Raw genomic sequence first — 27,291 nt, forward strand, 5'->3', positions numbered from 1 at the left:
CTTACAGCATTCACTATGCTCTGCTCCCAGGAAGCCTCCCCGAGACTTCACCATGGAAACTTCCCCCAGCAGCTGGGCCACAGGCTCTGATGTTGTCTTTCTTCCTTTCACAGGGGAGGTGAGAAATACCTGGTGTGGGAACAGCCCAGAAGGGAAAAAAAAAACGGTAAATACGTCCATCATCCAATCACTTCTTCCAACAACCTGGCCATCTGGTCAACAAGTGATAATTCACCAAAGACCATTTTCCAGGACCTGTTTTTGTGATTTTTGTTTGTTTCTTTAATTTACTAATTTTGATTTTGTTCTTGATACAGGGAACCAATTGTGACATAACCAATCTTTCTTTCTTGTTTTTTGTCTGTTTGGTTTTCCTCCCCATGAAGCTGAAGCCAGTTCTAGGACACTTCAACCCCAACCCCAGGTGAGACACAAAGTTGCTCAAAAGAAGCCACTATCTGCTGGAGTGTGTGGTGTGTGCCTGGAATCCTAGCCCTGGGTAGGTACATGCAGGAAGACTAAGTCAGCCTGGGTTACAGGAGACCCTGTCTCAAAACAAAAACAAAACCAAAAAAAAAAAAAAAAAAAAAAAACAGAAAGAGCAAAGGCAGGCCGGGAGGGGGGAGTCAGAGAGAGAAAGCATTGTAGGGGTATGGCTCAGAGGTACCAACACTTGCTTAGCTCCCTTGAGTTCTTGGGTTAATCCCAAGCACTGGAAAAACACACAGGATCCCAAAGTAAGTCACCTGACTTTCCTCTCTGAAAAGGGAAGCAAGGATTACATTTCTGTACCTCCCTGTGTGGCTGGGAAGATCAGTAAGTGCTCTTGCGAAGCACTCAGTCCCCCAGAAGACAGGCACTATGTCAAAGGGAGGTGTTATTATTGGTCACGGCCTGCTGGGGAGATCTGAGCCAGAGTACAAAAGCTAGCTCTGGCTGAGCACCAACCATCAGCTCTCCCTGGGGTGCTCAAATGTTTACATGACGTCATGGGGCTGTGGTGTGGAAGGGAAGAGGAGCAGAATCGGAGACTCCTGGAATCTCCAGGAGAAATTTTAAACAAGAAAAGAAGGTCTGGGGCAGGAGCTAAAGCTGAAAGGTGTGCAAGGCAGACTCCAGAGCCAGGCAGGAGTGTGGTTATTTGAGCCACAGCAAAGGACCCCCTTCAGTTGCAGATTTGTGAGGTTTCTTAGGCTCCACGTCTGCAGGGCTGTGAAAGTTTCCGCTTGCCTCGCTGTCTCTTCTCCCCAGCGATTGTAACCCTCACATACAGAAAGCTGGTAAAGGAGAGGAGAGGACTAGCTCTGGCAGACGGGTTGCGCTCCTGCAAAGGCCTGTGCATAGCCCAGTAGCAAACTCTCTACACCGGGATTTCTAGTTTTCCCCATCTTCCTGGCAGACCCAGGAACAATCGCTTCCAGGCCAGTATTATCAGCTGATTTTAACTTCTGCAGCATTGAGGAGTTAACAATGTGGGGATGAGAATGGATGTTCACCAGTGGCTTCGGGGGATGGTGGAAGCATGGAGTGCCAGCTCCCATCAGGTTTTTCCTCTCAGAGTCAGGAGCGCCAGGTGAACACAGGTGGGAGCTGTGGTCTTAGCGCTGTGGATGTGGAAAGAACGAGTTCCAGGAGGGGAAAAAAAGTGGCCCTCTCAAATAATAACAATAGTGACGGTGATGATAAAGACAAGAGTGAAATCATATCACATCTTAAAATTAACATTAGTGAATTGATAACACTGATCAGCAAAACTCAAAATACATTTTTCAAAAGGGAGAGACAAAATTAGCTCAGAAAGGAGGAAGGAGGTGTCTGTTCTCCTGTGATTAATCATGGCTTCTATAGAGGATTCAGCTTACCAAGTGCTTTCTTATTAATTAGCTCATTCAGAGGACAGAGTTTCACTTGGTGCCACTACACCCAACCAGGGCCAGAACAGTGAACGAGAGAGACAAGGGCCCTGCCCTCCTTGCACCAAGAGGAGTAGACGCTTAGGGAATTGTACTAATGTGCTTTGTAAAACGTGTGTAAGACTTGAAACCCAGATAAGCATCGCGAAGGTATGTTAGACACTGTGGTTGGGAGTGTGGGGCCCAGAAAGGCTGCAGAGAAGCCAAGGGTGGAATTTAGGACAGGCAAGGCTGGGGTACAGCTCAGTGGCAGAACCCTAGCCTAGAAACAGGCCTCAGGTTTCAGCCGGAGGAAACAGGCTGAGTGTATATACACTCACAGATGTGTGTGTGTGCTTGTAAATTTGAAAAAACAATTCCTTTCTCCTGTACTTAAACAGCACTTGTGGCCTGCTCCAACAGTGCCTACCGCTTCTGTCTTGATTTGTGAATTGGGACTCTTGTTTACCTACCTCAGTGAGGAGGGGAGCATGCATAGAAAAAAGCAAGCAATGGGAAGCCTGTGTTCATCTCCATTTTTGCTTGTTCCCATCATCCCATTTCTGACTTAACTTAATTCTCCCATTAAGGAAAAAAAATTGGTATTTTGTATTCCCCAAACTGGCGGTATCCTCAGGCAGGCTCACTCATGTTCCCTGGATGAATGGAGTCAGTCTGAAATCCTGTCTGAAACAAATTTGGCCAGCTGAGTCCTGAGCCTCTTGCCATTTAAGACAGCCAGGATAAAATGTGATTTTTCACCCAAACGAACTCCTCAGAAAAACAAAAATACCAATAATAGTCTACCCGCAGGTCTCAGCATATACTTCGCCCTGATAGTTATGGCAAACCTTAGCAAACCCAGAAAGAAGAGCAAATGGGAAGGACAAGACTCCTTGCAGCCGGCTTGGCCAGTGTTTCACCATCAGACCCGGGGACGCACGCCAGGCTGCCCGACAATCTCATCCTCCAGCCACAGGACAAAGGGATACCATGCCAGCTTCTCCTCCCCTTAGTGCCCAAAGCACTTACAGAGGCTACTGCACATTTTGACCCAAGATCATTTTCAAGTCTGCACTGTTACATTGTCTTTTTATCCTCCATCAGGTTTATAGAAAGCTTGAAGGCTCAGAGGCTTTATAAGCTTCTTGATGAGGGAGACCTTGCCGTGGCCTCCCTATGCAAGCTCCTAATAGTGAGAAGAGCTTGAATGGAGAAGAAATGACCCACAGTCCAAGCCTGATCTAGACGAATTTAACCCTTACTGCGAAGGACTTACTCCTCTGTAGCTATAATGTAACCCCTTCTCTGCTGAGAGCTCCCCCTCCGTCCTCCGTTTCTCCAAGTGTAGGTACACTGTAATGCATGTATGTGTGTGGAGGCCAGAGGACAACTTTTAGGGTGTCCAGTTTTTTTGTTTTGTTTTTACAGGGTCTTTCACTGGCCTAGAATTCACCAAATAGGCTATGCTGGATGGCCATTGCACCCTAGAAATATAACTGTCTCAGACTCCCCAGTGATTGGGATTACAAGCTTGGCTCCCTTTCCCCCCATCTTTGAAATGGGCTCTCACTGTGTCGCCTTGACTGACCTGGAACTTGCCATGTACACAACACTGGCCCTGAATTCACAGAGATTTCACCTGCTTCTCCCTCCTCGGTGCTGGGTTTAAAAATGTGCATCATCGTGCCTGGCATACTCAGCCTTTTTTATAGTAGACTCTGGATATTGGCTGTGGGTCCTTGTCCTGGCAAGGCAGGTCCTTTACTGAAAATGCCATCACCCCAGCTTCCCGGCCCTTCACCTGTCTCTGCCATCCAAGGGCTTGGAGATCCGACGCTTCCCATCCCATGAATCCCATCTTCCACAGAATTGAGAACAGTTACACTGGACTTCTCTTTCCTGCTCTTTGAACCCATCCCTTTTTTATTCATTAGTGGACTCTGAACAGCTGCTAGTTCCCTCAACTGTTTACACATGGCGCGCCACCTTCTTGCCAGCAGGAACCTATACCCTTGATTCTCACAGCGTTCCCAAAGCTTCAGCTGCTGAAACCCTCATCCAGTGTGGAGGAGACACGGAGATCCCTGAGGGGGTGGACCTCAAACTGCAACCCACACCAGACTCAGCTGGAAGCCATCCCTAGAACTGCTGATGGGAAAGCTTGAGTGGGAGCCAGAGACTGTGGTCCTCGTGAGTCCCCAGGTGAGATCGATGCTGCTGTTTCCGGGGGCCACACTCTGAGAACTGCCCCTCTGAAGGTTTTCCCATCACTGACACAACCAGATGGAAGTGGATGGATCTTATTCACTCTAAGATGGTTACCTTGGGAGGAATGATAAGAACATACATAGTCCAAATAGATGCCAGATGATCAAAACAAGCAACAAAATAGACCCAGCACACTGTTAAATGTATACAGAAAATCTGGGGAAACCTTTCACGACCTTCCTCCACCAGAGCTCTGAATCCAATCTCCTGATATCTCCAGATCTTACTGAGGTCAACTCTGCCCTTCACCCCCTTTCTTTCCTTTTGGACTATAGACACTTTCCCCCAGCCTTAAGCATATTGTCATTTATATTTCCTGAAGGACGTCCACAGTGTCCTGGAAGGTTTCCAAAAGGCTGGCACCTTTATCAGATGTACCGGGGAACAGGTTAAAATGCAGTGCAAATCTCCTGTCACCATTTCAACACCAGTATCTGAAAGCCTGGGAGTCTGATTTCCACCATGAGTTTTGCAAACTGTCTGTCCTCTTTCAAAGGTCATCATTGCGTCTGCCTCCCAAATGCAGTGACCTTTCCCAAGTCGCCCCCCCTAACTAGTTTGTGTTCTAATACCCAGTGCAGTTCACTAGGGCTTCCTTCCATCTTTTTGTTATTTGATAGGCTAGCGTCTCCCCTCTCCTCCCATCCTCCCCTCCTCCCCTCCCTCTCCCATATAATCACCCATCTTGCACCTAAAGTTAGATGTATCCCTGGAGCTTTCGGTTGTAGTGTGACACACATGGCTCTCTTCTGGTCCCCAGAATTGACCTGTCCCTGATGGACCTACACATGAATTCCTCTTAGGAATTCAATGGAACATGTCTCCTGATCTGGCTGCTGTGAAGGTATCCTACATTTAATTCAGATCCCAAACCACTAACCCTAAACTAGAGGGGTTATGCATGGTGGGTCACCAGAGTAGACACAGAGTACAAAGTTAGGAATTGACAGCCGACAGACCGTGGGAGAAAGAAGAGACAACATGCCCTTGGCGTGAATTAAGGAACTGGTTTAGGGGTGAGTGGAAAGCTTTGAAGTAAAATTGATTTGCACCGTACATGTCCAATGGCATGGGAGTGATGCCAGTGTCTAGCACACAAGTTTACAAAGTGAATGGAATATAAGGAAAGCATTATGGGAAAGGAAATGAGCTTATAGCTAGGTGTGGTGGTTTGAATAGGAATGTGTAGGCCTTTCAAACGGACAGGGTTCAACACAGGACAGGACAGGAGGGGTCAGGCCATGTGGTATGGACCTAAGGGGACCTCAGGAAGCCAGGAATGGCACCCATTGCACAGCCATCAATGGAACAGGGGCCGGAGCTTAACAACTCTAAGGAAGTAATTTCTACCAATAATCCTGTGAGCATCAGAAAGGACCCTGAGCTTCAGATGGGGAAGCAGCCAGGAACACTGAAATTTCAGACTGGAGAAAATGGGAGCAGAGGAGGCAGGGATGAGTACAAGACCAAAAGTGGTACATAAGAAACAGGTTTTAAGTCACTGTCTTTTTGTAAATTGTGTGTAGTCATAGAAATTAATATATGCATTACAATAGATTCTGATTTTTGTATGAATTACTTTGAAGTGTGTGTGTGTGTGTGTGTGTGTGTGTGTGTGTGTGTGTGTGTGTGCAAGTATTTTAAGTGAGACAGTGTCTTAAGTAGCCCAGGCTGGACTTGAACTCCTGACCTTCCCACCTCCACCTTCCAAATGCCGGGATTAAAGGGATGTGCCGCCATGCCTAGTGAATACTTTTATTTGTCTAATGCTTCTGATTCCCAAGGCAGCAGCACACTGGAGTTTTGTTCTGCTTCTTTAAAGACAGAGTCCTGCTATGTAGCACTGATGGCCTGGTCCTCATTACACAGCCTAGTCTGGCCTGGAATTCACAGGAATCCCTATGCCTCAGCCTCTTGAGTGTTGGGACTGAAGGCATGTGCTACCAGGCCCAGCTCCTGGAGTTTCTAACATTCTGTCACTTCTTCAGTTTATTTTCCTTTTCTGCATTTTACTCTTATCCTGAGCTATATATCTCCTCCTCCAGTCTCTCAGTCACTGTTCTATTGCTGTGAAGAGACCCCATGATCAAGGCAACTCGTATGAAAGAAAGCATTGAACTGGGGCTGGCTTGTAGTTTCCGTTAGTCCATAATCATCATGGCGGAGAACATAGTGGCATGCATGTAGGTGATGGAGCAGTGGCGGAGAACTCCATCCTGATCCATAGGCAGAGAGAGAGAGAGAGAGAGAGAGAGAGAGAGAGAGAGAGAGAGAGAGAGAGAGAGAGAGAGACTGGGTCTAGCATGGATTTTGAAACTTCAAAGCCCACCCCCAATGACTTCCTCCAAAAGGTCCTACTAATTCTTAATAATTCTTTCAAATAGTGCCACTTCCTGGTAACAAAGCATTCAAATACTTGAGCCTGTGGGGGACATTCCTATTCAAACCACCACACCTAGCTATAAGCTCACTTCTTTTCCCATAATGCTTTCCTTATATTCCATTCACTTTGTAAACTTGTGTGCTAGACACTGGCATCACTCCCATGCCATTGGACATGTACGGTGCAAATCAATTTTACTTCAAAGCTTTCCACTCACCCCTAAACCAGTTCCTTAATTCACGCCAAGGGCATGTTGTCTTTTCTTTCTCCCACGGTCTGTCGGCTGTCAATTCCTAACTTTGTACTCTGTGTCTACTCTATTCCCACAGCAACCATGCTAGTCCTGACTCCTCTTCTCATAGCAGCTCACCTTGCGCTGCATGCCTTCAGTATTCTCTAGCCAAAATGAGTTCCTCTCATGGTTTCAAACTACCTGAAGTAGCCATTAGGCAACATAGCTTCTCCCTGTCACATGGCATGCCTCTGTGGGTCCCCACATCTACATTATTTACATGTTTATATTGCCCTCCGGTTGTCCTGCCCTCCAATCTCAGTGGTAATCAAACAAGAGCATTCTCTCCGGGTGACTTGGAGAAAAATCTTTACATAAGCCAGCAAGGAAACTGCTCAGCCAATGACTGAAATGTTCTGTAAGAGTCTTTCCTTCTGATAAGGGACTAAAGCTGACTTCTGAGGACGAAGACGTGGCCAGGGCTTCCAGGGGTTGAAGTTATGTGAAACAGCTCAGAGAGGCAGGCTTGGGGCTGCACCAGCTCACAAAGGCAGAGAAGGAGAGCTGGAGGCTGGGCACAAATGGATTGGCTGAGGTGGACGCTCAACAAAGCCCGAAGGACCAAGATTTATCCAGCAGATCACATGTTCCCCATGTAGCCAACAGCTGACAACTTGCATGAACCATCTACTATGAGGCTTCTTCCAGAATGACTACCCTTGGATATATGTGAGGTATTAACTGGTTGGTATTGGAGGACTCATTGCTAAAGTTAGTATCTGTCCAAACAGGTACTATGACATCAGAGAAATAAACATGACAAACAAAAATTCCTCTGATCGAAGATTTAAAACAATTTCCACTCAGATTGATCCATACCCCAGTTTCTTATTGTTGTTAGCATATCTCATCAGATGAAGGTGAGGCTTTCTTCATGTGGTGCAGGCTCTGTAGGTGTGCATGTGTGTGAGTGTGTGCAGGTGTGCACATACATTTGGGCTGTGACTCCTCACTGGTGTGATGCAAAGTTTGTTATGAAATATAATGATACATCCAGAGAAAAATGGGTCTGTGTGGCAAGAACAAAATGCAAATAAGAGATAAATTCAATGAACAAACGCAGGATATCTGGTTGGTTCTTAGTTTATACTCTGGGGAATTATTTTAAGGACAAGATAGCTTGTGTTCCTTGCTGAAAATTTACCCCTGGACTTATTTGCTTCACTTCTGGTCTCAGGTAGATGGATTGCTTGGGTCCCACAGAAGGTGGTACTGTGGCCCGGGAGACAACGAATATTGATCTAGAAGTCTAGAGACACCCTGTGCTCCTCTGGGTTACACATCCTCTTTCTAGCTGCCATGAGTCACCACATACCTTCTCCCTGGGTGACAGTTTTATTCATTTATTTAAATTTAAAAATTTTGGGTCTCAGGTAGCCCAAGCAGACCTGTAACTTGCTATGTAGCCCAGGGTGACTTTGAACTCTTGATCCTCTTGTCTCTACTTCCAAGTTATGGGCCACCAGTCCTGGTTTTATGCAGCAGTGCTGAGGATCAAACCCAGAGCTTGGTGCATGTTAATAAAGCACTCACTCCACAAACTGAGCTATGAGCCCAGTCTCTTAACGTCTTTTCAACAGTTCTAAGCAGCTATCTCCTTGCTTCATTAACTTTCTGATGAAATAGAAACTAAAGCATTGCAAGACAAAGACAGCATTCAAAACTTCTTGCCCTTTAGAAGAGGCTTAAGAAAATGATTCTGGCTTCAAAACTGAGATTTCAATGGGCTTAGCTGTGAACACCAGGTACCAGGAATGCTACTTGGCATCGAGCCTCAGGGTTACCTGTTGAAACACCAAAGGCAGGCGGACTTTGATGTGGGTTCTTAGGTGCCAGGTAAAGTACTAAGAGATACAGTTATCCTTTCTATGAATGTGGACGTGAAAACTTGACACCATATTTGGATCAAATATTCATTGTGGGGAGGACTGGAGGGAACATGGGGGAGGGACTCTGAGTGTGAGCACACACACTCATAGACCAGGTTGAGGCCACCACAAAGCACCATGCAAGGGAAGTGATGTGTTTACTTGCTGTAGCATTTTAAACTCAAATAAAGAGGCATTGCAACCACTACTCCCAGAGTCAAGGACCCTGACAAGACACGTCTGCAATTTGTCTTCAGAGTCAAGAAGTCCCATTAAAGCATCTGCTAATCCTGGTTCATTAAAAATCCCAAGGAATAGCCGGGCGATGGTGGCGCACGCCTTTAATCCCAGCACTCGGGAGGCAGAGCCAGGTGGATCTCTGTGAGTTCGAGGCCAGCCTGGGCTACCAAGTGAGTTCCAGGAAAGGCGCAAAGCTACACAGAGAAACCCTGTCTCGAAAAACCAAAAAAAAAAAAAAAAAAAAAAAATCCCAAGGAATGTCTTTACACGCTGAGCCTTCTCCAGGTTCTCCACTTCCCTTCTAAAGTGGAGTGTGGTGGTATAGTTCTTAATTGCCGCAGCCCTTAGGAGTGTAGGCCTGAGGACCAGGAGTGCAAGGCCATTGGCTACTTACTGAATTTGAGACCAGCCTAAACTACATAGGACCCTGTTCTCAAAACAAAAAACAAAAAACCCCTCAAAACAAAACAGTGACATCTGTTTACCAGCAGCTGTTTCCTGAACATGTTCTCAAGCAGGGGCATTGCCCCTGTTTGTATCACAAAGATGACTGATGCGGGCTCTCTCTCTCTGCCTTCATCTGCCACGCTCAGGGGTTTATCCTAGTATCAAGACTCAGGGGATTCTCTCGCTTACAACGCTTCCCGTATCAAGAAAGGAGACAATCTCTCTCTCCCTAATTGTTTTGTCGAATGAGCTCTCAAAAGTTCATTTTTGTTACCTTTTTCAGGCAAAATAAGAGGCCTTTTACAAAAATTCTATTGCTAAAACAATGGCATTCTCCCGGGAATGGCTTCGTTATGGAAACGAAGTGACAGTTCCTTTTATGCAGCCAGGCAGAAAGTGTGCGCGTAGAAAAGACATCCCAAGCACTCGAGTGTGTGTGGGAGGACAGAGATGCTATTTTTAATTCCGATTGCAGCATTTCTCTCCTGCGGGTCTTTCAGCATAATCATAATCATAATAAGACTGATCTAAAAAGAAAAAAAAAAAGATTTCCATTCCTGCTGACCCCAGCAGAAAAAGAGAAAGGGAGAGAGAAAGAAAGTGGAGAGAATGATTAATACAGGTTCCTTCTGCTCTGAGACTGGGCTGTGGGCTCAGAGATGCACCTTCAAGGTGATCAGAACTGAGACTCTGTGACCCCCATTTCAAAGCACTAAAGTCCCAATAGTAACCGCCTAAAGCCCTTTCAACCCATCCTCATTTCTGTACCTGTGACTTTCTCACTGTATGGAGTTTGCAGGAATCTCACAGGTCTGCTGGGAAGTAACATGTAAGTTCCTGCATTTGTGCCCACATTTGGTGACATGGATGAGCTAGCCTGGTGTAAAGGCCACATGGGACACTCACCATCTAGTTTCAATAATCAGACACCAAGAGGCACCCAAGTTGACAAGCATGGAATGTTCTAGGTTGCTGGTAGAGAGTGGAGTGATGAATGCGAGTAATCCCAGACCAATGTGGATGGCTTTGCAAATCTGGGTCACACAGTAATCACATATTTAGCTATTTGAGGAACTTCAAAATGGTTACCCACACTGGCTCTATGATATTGAATTGACTATCAAGGTTGAAGGTTTGAGGATAATGAGGGTGTTGGCTCAGTTAAGTAGAGTGCTTGTCTAGAACCCACAAGGCCCTGCGTTCAATCCCCAGCACTATGTAAATTGAGTGTGGTGGCACATACTTGTAATCAGCACTTGGCAGGTAGAGGTAGGAGGATCAGAAGTTCAAGATTATCTTCAGCAACTTAGCAAGTGCAAAGCCAAACTGTACTACCTGAGACACTTAAGACTAAAGAGTCCAGTTGGCCTACATCCTTGTTTCTTACTGTTTTTCTTACCATCACCACCCTACTGAGTGTGAAACCCTCGTTTGATTTGCACTTCCCCAAATACTAAAGATACCTAGTGGCTTTTCATGTACTTCTGGACCATTCATGTATTTACTTTAAAAAACTTCATTGAATGTTTTTGTCCATTTTTTACATTGGTATATTTATTGATTAATTTCCGATTTGTAGGAGTTTTCCATGTTTTCTACAAACCCGACTTTTATCAAGCACATACTATGTACATTTCTTCCAGTCTGTGGGTTATCTTTTGACTTTGCCCTTTGAATTTATTTTAGTGAAGTATAATTTATTTCTACTTTTGCTTCTTGTGCAAAGCATCCTAAGAATCTAATGCCAAATCCAAGCTCACAAATTACTTCCATGCTTTCTTGTAATGTTGTTCACAATCTGAGCTCTTACATTTAAATCATTGATCTACATTTTACTTTTTTGTATATGGCATGAAGTAAGGCTCTAACTTCCTTTTGCATGTATACAATGTGTCCTTTCCAAGTGGCTCAGCTCCATTTGTTGAGAAGAGGTAAGAGCAATTTTGAGTAGAGCGTGACTGTAGTACTGGCTCTTGAGAAAAACTTTTGTGTGTGCATGTACACACATATATACAAACATCAATATATTTATACACACAGTCACACAGTCACACAAATACCCATGTATACATATAGCAAATTATCTTTAATTAATCCAGGTTTGGATATAGAGTGACTGTCCTTAGTATATGGTGAGTATATATATATGTTGTTTTTATCACTTCACATTTTGAAATTCTAGCCTGTTTTCTAGAACCATGACCCTCCAGTCATGAGATTTTCGAGCAGCCAACCAGCGCATGGGTGGTCCATTTGCATGGACCGGTTTCCAAAACCAACATGGAGTTTGAATGCTTTGTTTCCTCATTTTCAAGTTCCCCTTGGTCTGTCCTCCCCCTCAGTGAACTCCCCCTGCCTCAGACATCTTGAGACTGGCATGCACTTTCCTATTCATACCCATTAAGACTAGCTCTCGAGAGAAAACCCAGTGATCATATTCATTCAAAATCATCTATGAAAAAGAGAAATAAGATAAATTGCACATAACGCCCAAGTCTCTGTTTAAGAAAAATAAAAAGAAGTTTAGATGGCAGAATTCCAGGTTTCATCCTCACTCCTAAGGCATCAGAACAGAACCCTGGCTGTACATTGTAGTCCACCAGAGAGGTTGAGAAAATGGTACAGCCCACGCCATGGGATTTTGAAAAAGCTCTTGGTGGGGGCTCTACTATGCAGCTAGTGGAGAATCACAATCCAGAGAAGTCAGTCATCAGAGCTTGCTATTTCTCTCAAAGGCAAGCCCCTTCCTGCCACCAAATACCACTTGGACAGTCAGAGACACCATCTTTGCTGAGCGCCATCTACAGACAGAGACACCTTTGTCTTGGTTAGTTTTGATTTTGAAAACTCACAAAACTTGAAGTTACTTTATCAGCTCTCACTCAGTTTGCCCCCAAACCTTGTGAAAGCAGGCTTCCTATTTCCATGTAACAGATGAGGAAACAAACCGAGAATCTAAAGAAGCAACAGCCCAGATGGCCATATAACCTGAATGTGGCACATGCTGAACTCATGTACAATCCTTCCACGTGTGGTCAGACAATTTGCCACCAAGATTCATGAAGAAAACAGCAAGGTCACATCATCCACTCAGCATCCACTCTGTGGAAAGGGGCTGGGAACATAAAGATGCTCCTTTGCTTTTACAATGGTGCTGCATCCTGACAAACTGGGTTGTAAATGAAGGAAAAAAAATACCATAAACCCAGTTAATACACAGAACCTAGGACCCCCCAGTTTAGCAGGAGGAAGCCTGTGCAGTGTCTGTAATTTCCCCAATCATCACAGGGCTGACTGTAACTCAAGGCTCACTACGAATGCCTAGCACGGGGCTTCAAGGGAATTCATGAATTCAGGCAAACACAGCACCACTCCCACAACCTAAGGGAGGCGGGGCTTTCAGAGACGCAGAGGAAGGGGACGCTTCGAGCAGTGTGATGACACGGGGGCAGTGGGTCAGGAACGGTCTTATCATGGTGGAAAACACAGCAAACACGGGTGAAATCATCACTCCACATATTTGTGAGTCACTCCAGTGCCTACAGATTATTATGGAAGCTTAATTAATGGGAAATAAAAGATGCAAGGCAAAAATCCCTGGTACTTAAAGGCACAGGTTCTAAAATAGAATGAGGCACAACTTCCACCTTATAGCATCTTATTTTCCAAAGCAAGAGCCCTGTTACCAAACCTTTATCCGATATTAAAGTTAAAACTGGCCAAACGTACCAACAGTGGCATTAGATACTGAGAAGGCAGTCAAGTCACTTGTTCTTCTTCTTTCAAGTTGGTGAAATCCAACAAATGTGTAGGTATACATACATGCACACACACACACACACACACACACACACACACACACACACACACACACAATTGACTACCCTAAACTGAGGGAAAATTACATCTCTGTCTTATCAGAGGTCCAGCTTGTTCCTTCAAACATAGAACGGAGGTGTGTGTGATGGAGTGGAGGTGTGTGTGATAGAGTGGAGGTGTGTGTGATGGAGTGGAGGGGTGTGTAATGGAGTTGGGGGTGATGCAGTGGGTGTGATGGAGTGGGGAGTGTCATGGAGTAGAGGAGTATGTGATGGAGTTGGGTTGTGATGGGACTGGGGTGTGATGGAGTGGAGGGTGTGTGATGGAGTGAAGGGGTATGTGATGGAGTTGGGGGCAATGCAGTGGTTGGGATGAAGGGGAGGGTGTGATGGAGTGGAGGAACATGACTGACGGTTGTCTACAATTTACCAAATAAGGCAATTGGATGAACTTCTACGCATCACACTAAGCAGTCAGCAAGGAGGGAGGGTTAGCTGGAGGTTCGCTCAGGCCAGCGTCAGGACTTGGTTGAAGAAGAAAAGTTATCACACGGGGTGGGGTGGGGGGGGGTGCCCGTTTGTCTCCTAATCATAGTGGATCTGACAGCTTTCCCCCCAGTGGATCAAGACTTTCCTCTTCAAAACCGTTCTCACTGTGCTCAGAATTGCTGTACTTTTAAGTTAACTACTTCTTAAAGTGCTGTTTAAAAACTGACATCTTCAACCATTACAGGCTCAGAATGTATCTAACTTTGCAAAGTCTCATTGGTTCCTCAAGAGTACGACTTAAAAAAACCATACTTGACAGCCAATCTCATGAACATGATTTGTAGAGAAATCGTGTTCAAATTACTTTATATCAAGACATTTAAGAGAAAATGTGGTTTTCTTTGTAATAGGCTAAAAATAGTGATATCCTTTATCTTCAACTGAACATGTACATATGCTGTCTAAGCTGTTACACTTAAACAAATTGAAAAACAGTAGGGTTCTGGCTACGGGCCACACAGAAACAAAACTTGCCCAGAATATCATCTGAAACATTTAAAAAGTACAATTAACTGTTATTTTCCACAAAGTTTCAATACTGCACTTAGAGTTGGAGTTGTCAGCCAAGCCCAAGACCTTACAGAATCTGATGTCTCAAAAATGGACAGGAAAGCCAGAAGGAAGCTATTTCTTGTCCTGTTTTAAGTAAGGAAAAAAAAGATTGAGGTAAATTATATAGTTTATATATTGACTACTTCTTTTTGAATTAAGGCAATATAATATTGAAATTAACTCTTGTGATAAATTTTTACTAACTATCCATAATCATATTCCTAGACTATAACTGCACATTTCTTTGAAGACATCATGCAAAGTACTGTGAGATAAAATGTAGCCATTGCTTTGAACATAGAATATTGATCTCACTGATGTGTGTGTGTGTGTGTGTGTGTGTGTGTGTGTGTGTGTTGTGCATGTACGTCTACATGTGTGTGCATGCACGAGGAGGTCAGAGGTCAATGTCAAGTGTCTCCGTCTTGTGCCCCACCTTAGATCTTGAGACAGAGTCTCTCATAGAACTTGGGGCTCACCACTCTGCTAGCCTATCTGGCCAGCAGGCTGCAAGGATCCTCCTGTCTCTACCTCCTCAAGGCTAGGATTATCACCCTGTCTAGCTTCTTACATGAGTGCTGGGACCCACCTCAGGTCCTCACGCTTGTATGGCAAGCACACGCCAGCGGATCCACCTTCCCATGCCCAGAAGTTGACTTAAAACAAAATCGGATTGTCCCCGACTGTCATGATTTGGAATGAGCCTTCATCACCAACAGAAGTAGCTTTCAAATGGATGCTGGTGTTTTAACCCAGAACTTGCCTGTAGACAAAACCCTTTGTAGGAATCTAAGACACAGGGAGGTAGAATTGTAGCTGTTGATTCTCTCTAAACTGCTGTCTCCTCACCTCCTCATCCAATGTGCCAGTACTTCAGAAGGCAACTTCAGGGGTGCTGGAGCAACAAGGGACCGTTAGGCCCCTAAGGGTGTTGTCTACCCTGCACCAATCTGGAATCCACATTTCTTTTTATAATATATTATAGTATACTATATTTATTATTACTGTGTGTGTTTGATGTGTGAGTCTGGGCATGCATGTAACATGGCATGCATGTAAAGGTAAGAAGACAGTTTTGGAAAGTCAGTTCTCTTTTCACCATGAGTTCCGGGATCAAACTCAGGTCATCAGCTTGCCGTGTGCAAGCTCTTCTACCTGCTAAGCCACCTTGCTGACTCCACAATTCTTAACCCAGTGCACAGTCCCCTCACGTGGCTCACGGTCCCCTCACGTGGCTCACGGTCCCCTCACGTGGCGCACAGTCCCCTCAAGCAGCGCACAGTCCCCTCACATGGTGCATAGTCCCCTCACATGGTGCACAGTGCCCTCACATATTACACAATTCCCTCACATGGTGCACAGTCTCCTCACATGGTGCACCATATCTTCTATGACTTGATCCTTTATTTTAGAAGCCCCCAAATTCCATGATGGAGAACTGACCATTCCCAACACAGGCCAGGCTTTGCGTCCTGCTGTCCCCTCAGCACTTGGTCCTTTCCATCGCTCTTGTACTTAAAACTATGCCACGACATCCCACAACTCTGTATGGCTGCTCACTGACTAAATTCCATGTGCAGATTCCAATTCAACCTGCTCTTCTGGGTGGTAATTCTTGTTATCGTGGCTTTAATCTAAACTAACCCCAATGGATAAAATGCTCCTCTTACAAGCACAAGGACGTGAGTTCAATCCCCAGAACCTGTATAATACAAGCCAGGCATGGTAGTGCGCACTTGTAATACCTCTGCTAGAGAGGCAGAGACAAGGTGGATGGATCCTTGGGGGCTCATTGGTCAGCCAGCCTAGTCTACTTGGGGTGTTCTAGGCAGTGAGAGACTGTCTGAAAAACAAGGTGGATGACTCCTGAAAAATGACAGCCAAGGTTTAACTTTGGTCTACACATGCATCTACATGCATAAACAAACAAATAAATAAGTGAATACAATTAGTCAACTGGAAGATGTATATAGATAGGTAGATAACATGACCAGGTATTTTCAGCAAACCCACAGGAAACCTTTATATAAATACACAGGCACATATCTTTTAAAGTCCTGTAATACACACACACATCAAACTTAAAATCTTAACTATTTTTCATTCATTCAGGTTCTTTGTGTGGTGTGTGTGTGTGTGTGTGTGTGTGTGTGTGTGTGTGTGTGTGCAAGTGTGTACACCCATCTTAGTTGTTGAGACAGGGTCTCTCACTGGGACCTGGGGCTTGCTGGGTTGGCTAGGTTGGCTGGCCCAACTCTGTCTCTCCAGCACTGGGATTCCAAGTGGATGCCACCATGCCTGGCTTTTGACGTGGGTGCTGGGAATCAAACTTGGGTCCTCCTGCTTGTGTGACAAGCACTTGAAGGACTGAGCTGTCTCCTCAGCATCGTCATAACCGCTTTAATGTGCAGTTCAGTGGCCCTAAGCACATTCACAGTACTGCACAACCGTTATCACCATCTAGTCCAGAACTCTCCATCTGGCAAAACCTCAGTTCTTGAACATACATACATTTAAAAAGGTATTCCTTATAAGATTCAGAATGTGGGGTGACCAGACTTTTTGCTCCCCTCCTGTCCCCACCCGGTGTATCTATTGTGTCCTTCACCCATACTTTGGTCTTTCTTTAGAGAGAAATGTGGTGACTGTGGTTGAAATGTGTGGTTAATGAAACTCGCCCACTAGCTTAGTGATTAGCTGGCAGTTTGGGTTGTTCAGAGTGAGTTTTCCTAAATCCTCACTGATTCCTGGTCCTGTGGATTATCAGAAACCAGCCTTGACCCCTGTGAATTCTTGACTTCCCAGAAAGCATTGCCTTATAAACAGCAAAACCTGTGTGAAACAGTCTCACTGGAATGTGGCTGTTTCCTTCCAAATGAAACCTTCCCTCCCAGAGGGAGATGGGAGGCTCACAAGACCCAGAACTTTAGGGAAACTTAGGAAACATATGAGGTCCCTACCATGGAGTCAGATGAGCAGTCAATAATCTTGAGTGAGAGAAGACTCTGCTGAATCTGTCTGTGAATTGTGGGGGGGACTTAAGTGTCGTGGCTCTGAGGAGTCATTACCTATGCTGGGATAGGCTGGAGTCATTCCCGTCCTGTGAGTAACCCCAAGTGGACTCACTGGTTTGCCAAGATAGACTTTGAGCACAAGGGCATCTTTGGTCTGCTCACTAGTGCCCTATCTGGAGTGGATAGACATGCATGCATTTATTCATGTTTCCCAGGAAAAGGCATGCAACAGCTACTTACACTACACATGTAGCTTGTACATGCCTGCCCCCATGCTAGGAAACTGATCATTAAAATTTCAGTCTATCTTATCAAAAGTGATGGCCCCAGAAATCAAGGAAGGCTGGTGTACAGTTCTTACAAAGATTGTGTCTTCAATCCTACATGTAAACATACATAAAGCAAAGAAGGAAAATGACCTGAAAAGGCCAGAAAATTGTTCTGAGGGATGGAAAGACACAGGTAGAAGGACGCAGGTGATCTGGACACCAGCACTAGGTGTATTTAGACACTGTTTCCCCAAATGTTTCTACTGCTATCCATATTCAAAATTACATAGGGGTAAAAAGCAAAAATCAAACCAGGCTGTTCCTGACCAACATGGAACTGCCTTGATTCTAAAACACAAGTCCTCAGAGACAGTTGATGAACATGCTACCTGGGGGGAGGGGGGGGCGCTGGTTATGCCCTATAAACCAGGAGAGCCTACTTCCTCCTGTGTTCAATGATCCTGCTTCAACTTCTCTAACTTTAGCTCTACTTCTGTTTTTCAACTGAGATAATCACTTCCTAATTCACAGCAGCATGTGACCCCCTCCAGGAAACCTGGGCCACTGAAGGAGGGCCAAATTTAGCCAAATGCCATTGGAAGCTCCAGTGCCGAGGATGTAGTTCAGTTGGTAGAATGCTTGCCTAGCATGCATAAAACCCTGGTTCGGTCCCCATTATTGTGCACTTGAACATCACACACACACACACACACACACACACACACACACACACACACACACACGGATGGTGGCACGTGCTTTTATTCCTAGCACTTGGAGATAAAGGCATGATGATGAAAAATTCAAGATCATCCCCAGTTACATAGGGAATACAAGGCCAGCCTAGACTATATGAGACCCTATCTCAAATAATATAGACAAGTAAATAAATTAAAATTAATTTCTGGCTCTCAGCTGCTCACACTCAGGATAAAGTCACTCAGCCCTTGCCTGTAAGGAGCACCATGTCTGCAGCCTAAATGCCAGTCTTTCTGATTAACTTGGACTAACCAGGCAGCCCCATACACTACACTTCTTTTAGGTACCTATGGGTGGGGGCTTGGGCAGGGAGCCTTGGCACCAGTACTAATTTTTGCAGATTTGGCTATTATGTCAGGCTGTTAATCCAAACCTTAAACATTTAATATAGGTAGTAGTTAGGAGGTTAAGTGTCCTGGCAGAAGAGTAAGATAGAGCATTAAATGCAGCAATGAGATATCCGCTTGAGATAAAGAGGAGGATTAACATGAACACAAGCCAGACATTCTGAAAAAGCAGTCTTTGTCCTGACAAGGAGAAAAAAAAAAAAACACTCCAGCTGATGACTCCTCAGTATTAATTTCCTGAAATACTGTGTTGGGCGGGACGTGTGCATATGGTTAGGATGTTCCTATTCAATAGCATGCTTAAAGGGAACCATGTGTCAATAAAGCTAATGAGGGTTGCCATGATAAGGTTATGGATAACATGAACACAATGGTTTTGTTTGTTTGTTTGTTTTACTTATTATTATTATTTTGCAGTACTGGGGATTGACCCCAGGACCTTATGCATACCTAGTAAGTACTCTGCTCCTGAATGATGTACATGCCAGTCCTATCTATCTTATGTATGTGTGTGTTCATATATGTGCAGGTACATAGTGTGTGTGTGTGTGTGTGTGTGTGTGTGTGTGTGTGTGTGTGTGTGTGTGCAAGTTTGGAGGACAGAGGGAAATTTGGATGGGTGCTACTCCTCTGGCACTGACCAACTTGTTTTTTTTCTGAGACAGGGTCTCTCTGTGGTTCAGAACTTGCCAAGTAGGCTAGGCTGGTCAGCCTGTGAGTGCTGGGAATCCACCTGTCTTTGCCTCCCTGGTGCTAGTTCTTTTTCACACCAGTTGTAGGGGAACAAACCCAGGTCCTCATGCTTATGAGGCAAGCTCTCATGAACAAGGCCATCTCCTCAGCCCCATCTTTTAAATATGCAAGTGACATTTGTATTGCTTCACATGCCAGACCGAATGAGTTGTAAAAACCTCTAGCCAAGGAATGGCAGGCAGTGGTACAATGAATAGCACAGGGGCCCTCCCACAAGACACAGTTCTCTTTCTGCGCCGTCCCTTTCCTCTCCTTCCAGCAGCCATCCTGCAGGAGAGACCCAGGCCGGGTGCACTGTGGTTTCAGTGGGGAACTTGCAGAGAATCTTGGCATGCACTTTACTGGAAGCCGACTTTCACAGGAATGGGAAATCATTGGCTGGAAGTCCCCCAAAGTGAGAACTCTTCCTAGGACAGCATCAGAGGTTGGTCTGTTAGTGAGAGCTTGTTCTCTGCAAAGCCACAAGCTGTAACTGCTTGCCTGGGTGACACAAGGCAGGCAGCATGATTTCAAGCTCCTTGTCTTATTACACACTAAATCAAATGGAGCACTTTAAAGAAACCTCACACGGGGACGTCTAATGATTTTTCTCTAGTGGGATCCTATTTAATATGCTTGCATAAGCAAAGCCAAGGCGCCCTGTCACCTCCCTATTTTACAATCCCCAGAAAAGAAGACGTTCTTGTATAGATCCAGGCACCACACCATATTTCAGAAAAGGATTATCTTTGCTTTAGCGCCTCCCTTCACTCAGAATTTAATCACAGTCAAGACATTTGAATTCCCTGGAAAACGCAGACTCCATTTATGTGATGAGTTCAAAGCTGTTAATGCCATTTCCAGAAGTGTTAAGAGAATTGATCAGTTCATGTTGGTAGATCACTGTGGGGTTCCCAGGTCACGGACGTGAAAGGGTCATTCTCTTCATTTGTTTCTGTGGGGACCCCAGGAAGAACTGTGGTTCAGAGGGGCTGATTGGACTCAAAGCTTTTAACATCATGGTAGAGGGGGAAAATCTGCCTCACTTTCTTGTCCCCAGTTGTCAAACATCCTGGAGATCGGCTTGTTATCATGATCGTGTTACTGCATCAAGGCACTTACTTATATTTCTCTCTCAAGACAAGTTCAGTTGCTAATATACACCTCAGCCAGAGATAAGGTAACATAAGGTTTTTATTTCCCATATGCAACCATCATAAAATCCTTCATCTCCTTAATGTTTTAAGATCTTCTAAAGATTAGCATGTAATTTCTTGGTCTTTTAAGCACTCCATTTTCACCAACATAATACTGTTTATGGAAAGAATATTACCTTGAAACCATCTCCATTAGGTCTCACATATTTATAAAAGTCACCTAGCCATACTGCTTATTTTGTGTGAAGAAAGAAAATAAGTTTACTTAGCAATTATTTTTGATTGTATGACTTTCACAGCCACAAGTACCTGAGATCACTATAAATAAAAAAAAGTTATCTTCAAAGAGTGCTTTCAAAAGCAACTCAGTCAGTGCTGAAGTCGTATGATGCATGAAAATATAGTCAGTGTAGGCATGGTGAAAAAACTCTTAGTGATACAGTTCAGCTGAATATTCTACAGCAACCCCTCACTGAGAACATCCTGGAACTTGTGCCTATGCTAGTAGTGGGAGGTAGGAACACATCTGGGGGAAATAAAGGAATGGGCACTTGTGGCTCGGGAGAAGTTTTCTTTTCTCTTTCTTTCTTCCTTCCTTCCTTCCTTCCTTCCTTCCTTCCTTCCTTCCTTCCTTCCTTCCTTCCTTCCTTCCTCCCTCCCTCCCTCCCTCCCTCCCTCCCTCCCTCTCCCTCCCTCCCTCCCTCCCTCCCTCCCTTCCTTCCTTCCTTCCTTCCTTCCTTCCTTTTTCTTTTTTTTTGTCTGATTTTTTGAGACAAGGTTTCTCTGTGTAGTTTTAGTGCCTGTCCTAGAGCTCGCTCTGTAGACCAGGCTGGCCTTGAACTCACAAAGATCCACCTGGCTCTGCCTCCTGAGTGCTGGGATTAAAGGTGTGCCACCACCACCCAGCTGGAAGTTTTCTTAGCATCACAGACTCAAACTATACTGGACCTCCAGCATTCAGATGGGCATCAAGCTGATATGGTCTGGAATATGGTTTGGATGACCCTCAAAGTGGTTCAAAAGTTGAAAAAGCATCTGGCTTTATAGGCGAGGGCCACAATTAAATTACTTCATATGAAAGGGGAACAAAGGGGTGTTTCTAAAATGAAGACTTATGGGCTTAAACATAGATATGTGATTAAGAAGTTTAAGTACAAGACTGATTATTTAATCTAATTGTGTGTGTGTGTGTGTGTGTGCACGCACGTGTGTGCGCGTGTGCTTGTGCCTGTGTGTGTCTGTATGAGAGTATATGCACAGGCGTGCAAGTGCCAGCAGAGGGCCGGGAAGGCATCAGATCCCTTGGAGCTGGAGTTATAGGTGGTTGTGAGCTGCCCAAGGTTGATGCAAGGTCCTCTGTAACAACAGAATGGGCTCTTAATTTCTGGGACATCTCTCTAGACCCATCTACCTCGTTTTTTGAAAGAGAATCTCTTACTAGCCTGGAGTTTACCAAGCAGGTTAAGCTGGCAGGCCATCAAGCTCCGGGAATCCACCTGTCTCTGCCTCCCTGGCGCTGGGTTTACAAACTTGCACAGCCACACTCCCATTGTCTACACAGGTCCCAAGGCTCCCGCTGAAGCTCACACACACACACACACACACACACACACCAAAACACTTCACAGGCTGAGCTAGCAACATAGTCACACTATCACATGCCCCACTGTAAAGCAGCTGTGCGATTAAGGGCGATATGGAGAAGTCCAAAAGTCCTCAGAGGGCACAACAGAGAGCTGGCCACTGGAGATCATTCATTAATTTGTGAATAAGATGATCTTGACCTCCATAAGTCAAAACCAAAGACACCACGCATGTGGGTATAAAGGGCCGCCACCTCGTGTTCTCCCCGTCTCATAGTCAGCCTGTGGGCTTACACCTAAAACTCAAACAGACTCCCGTATGTTTTAATAGAGTAGGCATTTCAGGGGGAACATGGTATATGCAGGAGCAGGTGTGGATGGAATAATCCCTTCAGCATGCTCAGTTCTGATCCTTCAGACATGCATTTCCCTGTCCTTCCTCCCTCAGCACCAGCCTCAAACCAGGACTGGAGGTTCTGCAACCTCCTCCAGCTTGCCTGCTAGAGTTCTCCATTCAAATAGACAGTGCATCTGGCATATCAGGGCATTCCCCTCAGGAAGAAGGAGAAACAGAATCCAGGTTGAGGAGAACTAAGAACAGGATTTATGTCTGAGGAGAATCAGTACAAAGAGACTGATGCTCAGTTCGAAGTTACAACACTCCTCTAGTGGTTGCCTTAGCAACCAGGTGACTTGCCAGGTAGCTTGGCTTCCTCTGTACCTAAGCAGATAATGGCCAGGCTCTGATCCCACCCTGCCCACATATTTCCCCTTACCCTGCCTCTTAATCTTTGCAGGCTTCCCAGAGTTTAATAATGAGGTAGGACGCCCTTAGGTAGCCAGGTGCCAAGCTGGCTGCCCTCAACTTAGCCTCACTGTGGGGATCTTCAAAGCCAAATTCCCCCTCCCCCCCAAACATCATGTCTGTGTGTCTGTACATAATTCTGCCAGAAGACACACCATTTGCTCCTATGACTTGGAGCTACAGAATTTACTATAATCTCAGAAATGGATGTGAACACAGACACATCTTAGATCACACCCCACCCCAAAGAAAGGAATGTGTTTCAAACTCAAAGCCAAGCCATTGTGCTGTTTCCAGAACTCTCCAGGCCGGGACTCTACACCCCCAAGGCAATGTCGGCACACCAATTTTTCAAATTCGAAGTGAAAAACAAACAAACAAACAAACAAACAAACAGAATAGAACAGGTGCTTCCAAGCTCTAACCATTTAGGAGATTCTCTTGGAAGATTTTGGAATGGAAGCCTCTTATTCTTCCAATCCATCAAAATGCAAAAGGAAACAGAGTGGAGTGGGTAGCAGGAAGCTGGCCCTCTGGTCTGGATTGGCAAAGAGCTCAACCCACAGATTTGGGTTCATTTTGAAACGCGGCGAGCAACAAGCAGTCGTTCATTCTTCCAGGGTAGGAGGTAGAGTCATGAGCAGCATGCTATACGTTAAAGCCAGTGCGGGTGGCAGTAATCCCTCTGTTGGCCACTCACCCTCTGACTGGGATCTGACACATGGCACGCCCTAGGGATTTGTGAGTGGCTGTGGTGACATGGCCTTCTTGCATTTAAGTTTCTTTTAATCAAGCATTACACAGAAAAATGTGGGTGAACAGCCCCTGGGAGCCATTGTTGAAGCCAAAGTCTTTCTAAGGGAAATATCTGTCAGGTTCTGTTCTTTTTAGAACAGGTTCTCCAAAGTTTTGGTGATGGCTGGGGAAACATTTGGGGCATGCAGAATTCCTTCACTCATGTGACTCCTTCAGCTCCAGAACTGAGAAGACATATGAAATACCCAGTAACATGTTTGTCCTTATTCAACAAGAGATGTTCCCTCAAACAAAATCTGTTAGGACAGAGATGCGTGTTCATGCTAATGGGAAGTGATCAAAACCCCCATGATTCTTTGGTTAGTTTATGCCAAAGCCTATTCCAGCTTTTGTTTCTAGGCAAAGTACATCAAAAGGGTATTGCTCTTCCTTGAGATTCGAAATGTTTAATGTCTCTAGTACTAGCAAGAACCTATAGGGAGAGAGGAAGAGAACATGAAAGCCGACTTCCGCCTTTTCCCTTCCACACAATACACAACAATCTATAAATAGTTTCGACTGTCTGTTCAAATATACACCTCCTCCTCCGGAATAGAGGCCGCTGAACATCTTGTTGTTTCAAAGGAATTTTACACACACACACACACACACACACACACACACACACACACACACGTCAAGTGGTTCTCTGGGTATGTGAGAAGGACTGAAATGATGCCACTTGTTTTCCACATCAACAAGGGCACATGCTTTGCTGCCTTTGAAGAAGAACAGAGTCTTCATAAATAGCAGGAGACAGAGCAGGCATGGAGGGCTGACCAGCAAGGGTTCTGGGGACAGGAAAGCTCCGGAGGTGAAGACCTCACAGCTCCCTCTCTTCCAGCTGTTCTGAGGCACCCCCTTCCTACCCCATGTAGAGAGGGAAGGCAGCATGTAAGGAGGGCTCTTTCCAGCCTCTTGCTCACACTTACCTGTATGTGCCCGGGAGGTAAAGAGACCTCAGGACACACACCACCTCCTTAATTAAATTGATAGAGTAGTTTAAAGAATTCGAGAGATAATGATCTAGTTTATCACTCTTTTCTCATGTATTTGTATGTCGTGTGAGAGCATATACACATATATGTACATGGGTATGCATGCGTGTGGATGTACTTGTGCACCTGTATGTGAAGGTTGATGTTAGTGGTTCTCTTCAGTCACTCACCAATGTATTCATTGAGGCAAGGGCTCTGGATTGAGCTCACAGATAAAGCTAGTGTACCTGCCAGCTCGCTCTGAGGATCTACTGTCTCAGCCTTCTGAGCACCAAAATTATAGGTGGACCACCATACCCTCTTGGCATTCACACAGGTCCTGAAGATCTGCGCTCTGGTCTTCATCTTGTACGTCAAGCACTTTAACCACTGAGACATCTCCTAATCCCATGTATTGCTGTTGTTGTAATGAAGGGTATTGCATAGGGACAGATGAGGATGTGTAAAGAGGCAGGTGTGGGGGAGGGTGGCGGAGCCTCCAGGACCACTGGGTGCAATGCAGTTCCCCTTCCCCTCCAGGAACTCTCTGCTGTCTATGTTGACTCAAGCATTGCGCTGCACAAGTGTGGACCTTCCAGAAGGTCCTCTCCAAGGAACTGGAGCTGAACCCTGCCTACCTCCAGGTCCCCAGGATGCATGTGTTGGATGACCTGAGGGTGGCAGAGATGGTGCAGTGTGACTGGAATCCTGACAACGTTCTGGACCACTTAACCTCACTGAATTAAGTTTCTGAAATGAGGATGAGTTCTACCTCATTCAGAAGGCACAAGGCGAGAAAGAGAAGCTGGAACCACACAACACAAGGAGTTGAGCCTTGGACCGTTTAGACATTGATGTGGCCAAGTAGGGAGTGTAGAGGGCTAGTCCTTTATCAAGAGTGCACCTTCCAACTAGCTGGGCTTTAATTTACCATGTCCTTACGATCTAGTCACCATGATCCTTATGAACTAGTCAGCATGGCTAATTAACCAACAGTAGCCGTGTAGTTTATATTAGTACTTTACATTTTACTAAGTATCTTTGAGCCGGGCTTCATTTTACCAAGTCCACAACTGCTATGATTTTTCCAGAGATGAGTTTCAAGTCACTCCTATGTTCATCCACTCTGTCACCCTACACATAGTTCTTGAGCTCCTGCTGTGTGCCAGAAGACAGGCCTGGGACACAATGAAATGTCGCGAAATAGAAATTCAATGCTCAGGACAGAGCAGGTACAAGTGAACTTTCCATGCTATATCTTTGAAGCTTTTAATTGTGTAAGCAAGTCTCCAGTTTTCTTCCCTTTCCAGTGGAGGCCTGTAGATGGTCAGAAGAAAACTTATGGAGCTGTGCCCAGAGGACAACCATCTAGGAAATACCTCACTTAAGTGACATGATATGAACGAGGAATAAACCTTTATTTTGTGGAGCCACCAGGAGTTTAGGATTGACTGTTCTGACACAAAACTGTATCCTTTAGTGACTAATACAATAGCTTACATTGCTCTATTATCATTCCTTTGGCAATGAGTCTGTGAATAATACCCAGTGACACTTCTGCAATCGACTGCCTTTGATTTCTTTTCATTTCTTTAATATTACCTGTAATCATGCCTTGCCTCTTCAACTAGTCTAGGGTGTCTTGAAGGCTGTGACCTTGGCTTTGACTTTCAGAGTTCGTCTCTTCACCCCCCAACTCTCTTCCCTCCTTTCCCTTACTTTCTCCACAAATTCAGGAGTAAGCTTCGCACATACCAACAGCCTTTTGTATACTTGCCATGGGTTTAAACACTGAGATACAGTAGACGAGAGACAAGGCTTTTATGGTCACTGAGTAGAGGAGACTGACTACCTGGCCCCCTGAACAAACCCAGCAGACACAAGAACTATGAGACTGGGTGGAGGGGGTAGGATCTCACAGGTAGGAAGGATGAGATGGTCTGCCTTGATTGATTGGGAGGTAGAGGGTAAAACATGCACAGAACAGAAATACACCTCCTTCACCCACAACCCCGTCCCATCCTATATATTTCCCTGGCCCTTTACGCCACCTATTTCTTCTCCAAGAGTGAGAAGTGAGCTATCTGGCTGAGGCTGGAACCAAATGTGGTCCCAGCCTCCTCTGGATGGAAAGCAGAGTCCACTGGGAAGGGGGTAATCAATGCAAACTTTGGCTTCTTCCTTCTTCCCAGAGACAGGGCTCTGCAGACTGAAAACGGTTCCAGTTAGGAACACTAAGCACCACACTAAGGAACAGGGCACTAGGGAGGCAGTAAGTCCCTCTGGCTCCCACTCCATAGCTGTTATTAGTATCATAAAAACACTGGCTTCTCCCCTCTGCCTTTTGTCTCATTTCCACTGGCTCAGAACTTGGAGAGAAAACTCCTTTAACTCTTTTAAGATAAAAGTTTTCATATGAAAACCTTCTCCTTTCCCAACAGGCCTCAAAACGAAATTAGGAATCACTACCCTAATCTATCAAACCTGTCACTTGAATAAAACCCCCTTCAAATCTCTGATTTAATGGCTCCAAAGACAACT

The 27,291-nt window shown here is 45.1% G+C and overlaps 1 protein-coding gene across 2 annotated transcripts in view; it reads right to left on the minus strand.

Moving 5' to 3' along the window:
• Atxn1 (ataxin 1) overlaps nucleotides 1-27,291 on the minus strand; it is a 410,907-nt gene that overhangs the window by 154,719 nt on the left and 228,897 nt on the right. For both annotated transcript variants that reach the window (XM_006972835.4, XM_076573259.1), the window contains one exon: nucleotides 6-129. The gene's annotated coding sequence lies outside the window, so the exon portion shown is untranslated. The remainder of the gene's footprint in view (nucleotides 1-5; nucleotides 130-27,291) is intronic.

This window comes from Peromyscus maniculatus, chromosome 5, assembly GCF_049852395.1.
Source record: "Peromyscus maniculatus bairdii isolate BWxNUB_F1_BW_parent chromosome 5, HU_Pman_BW_mat_3.1, whole genome shotgun sequence".
Taxonomy (NCBI): Eukaryota; Metazoa; Chordata; class Mammalia; order Rodentia; family Cricetidae; genus Peromyscus; species Peromyscus maniculatus.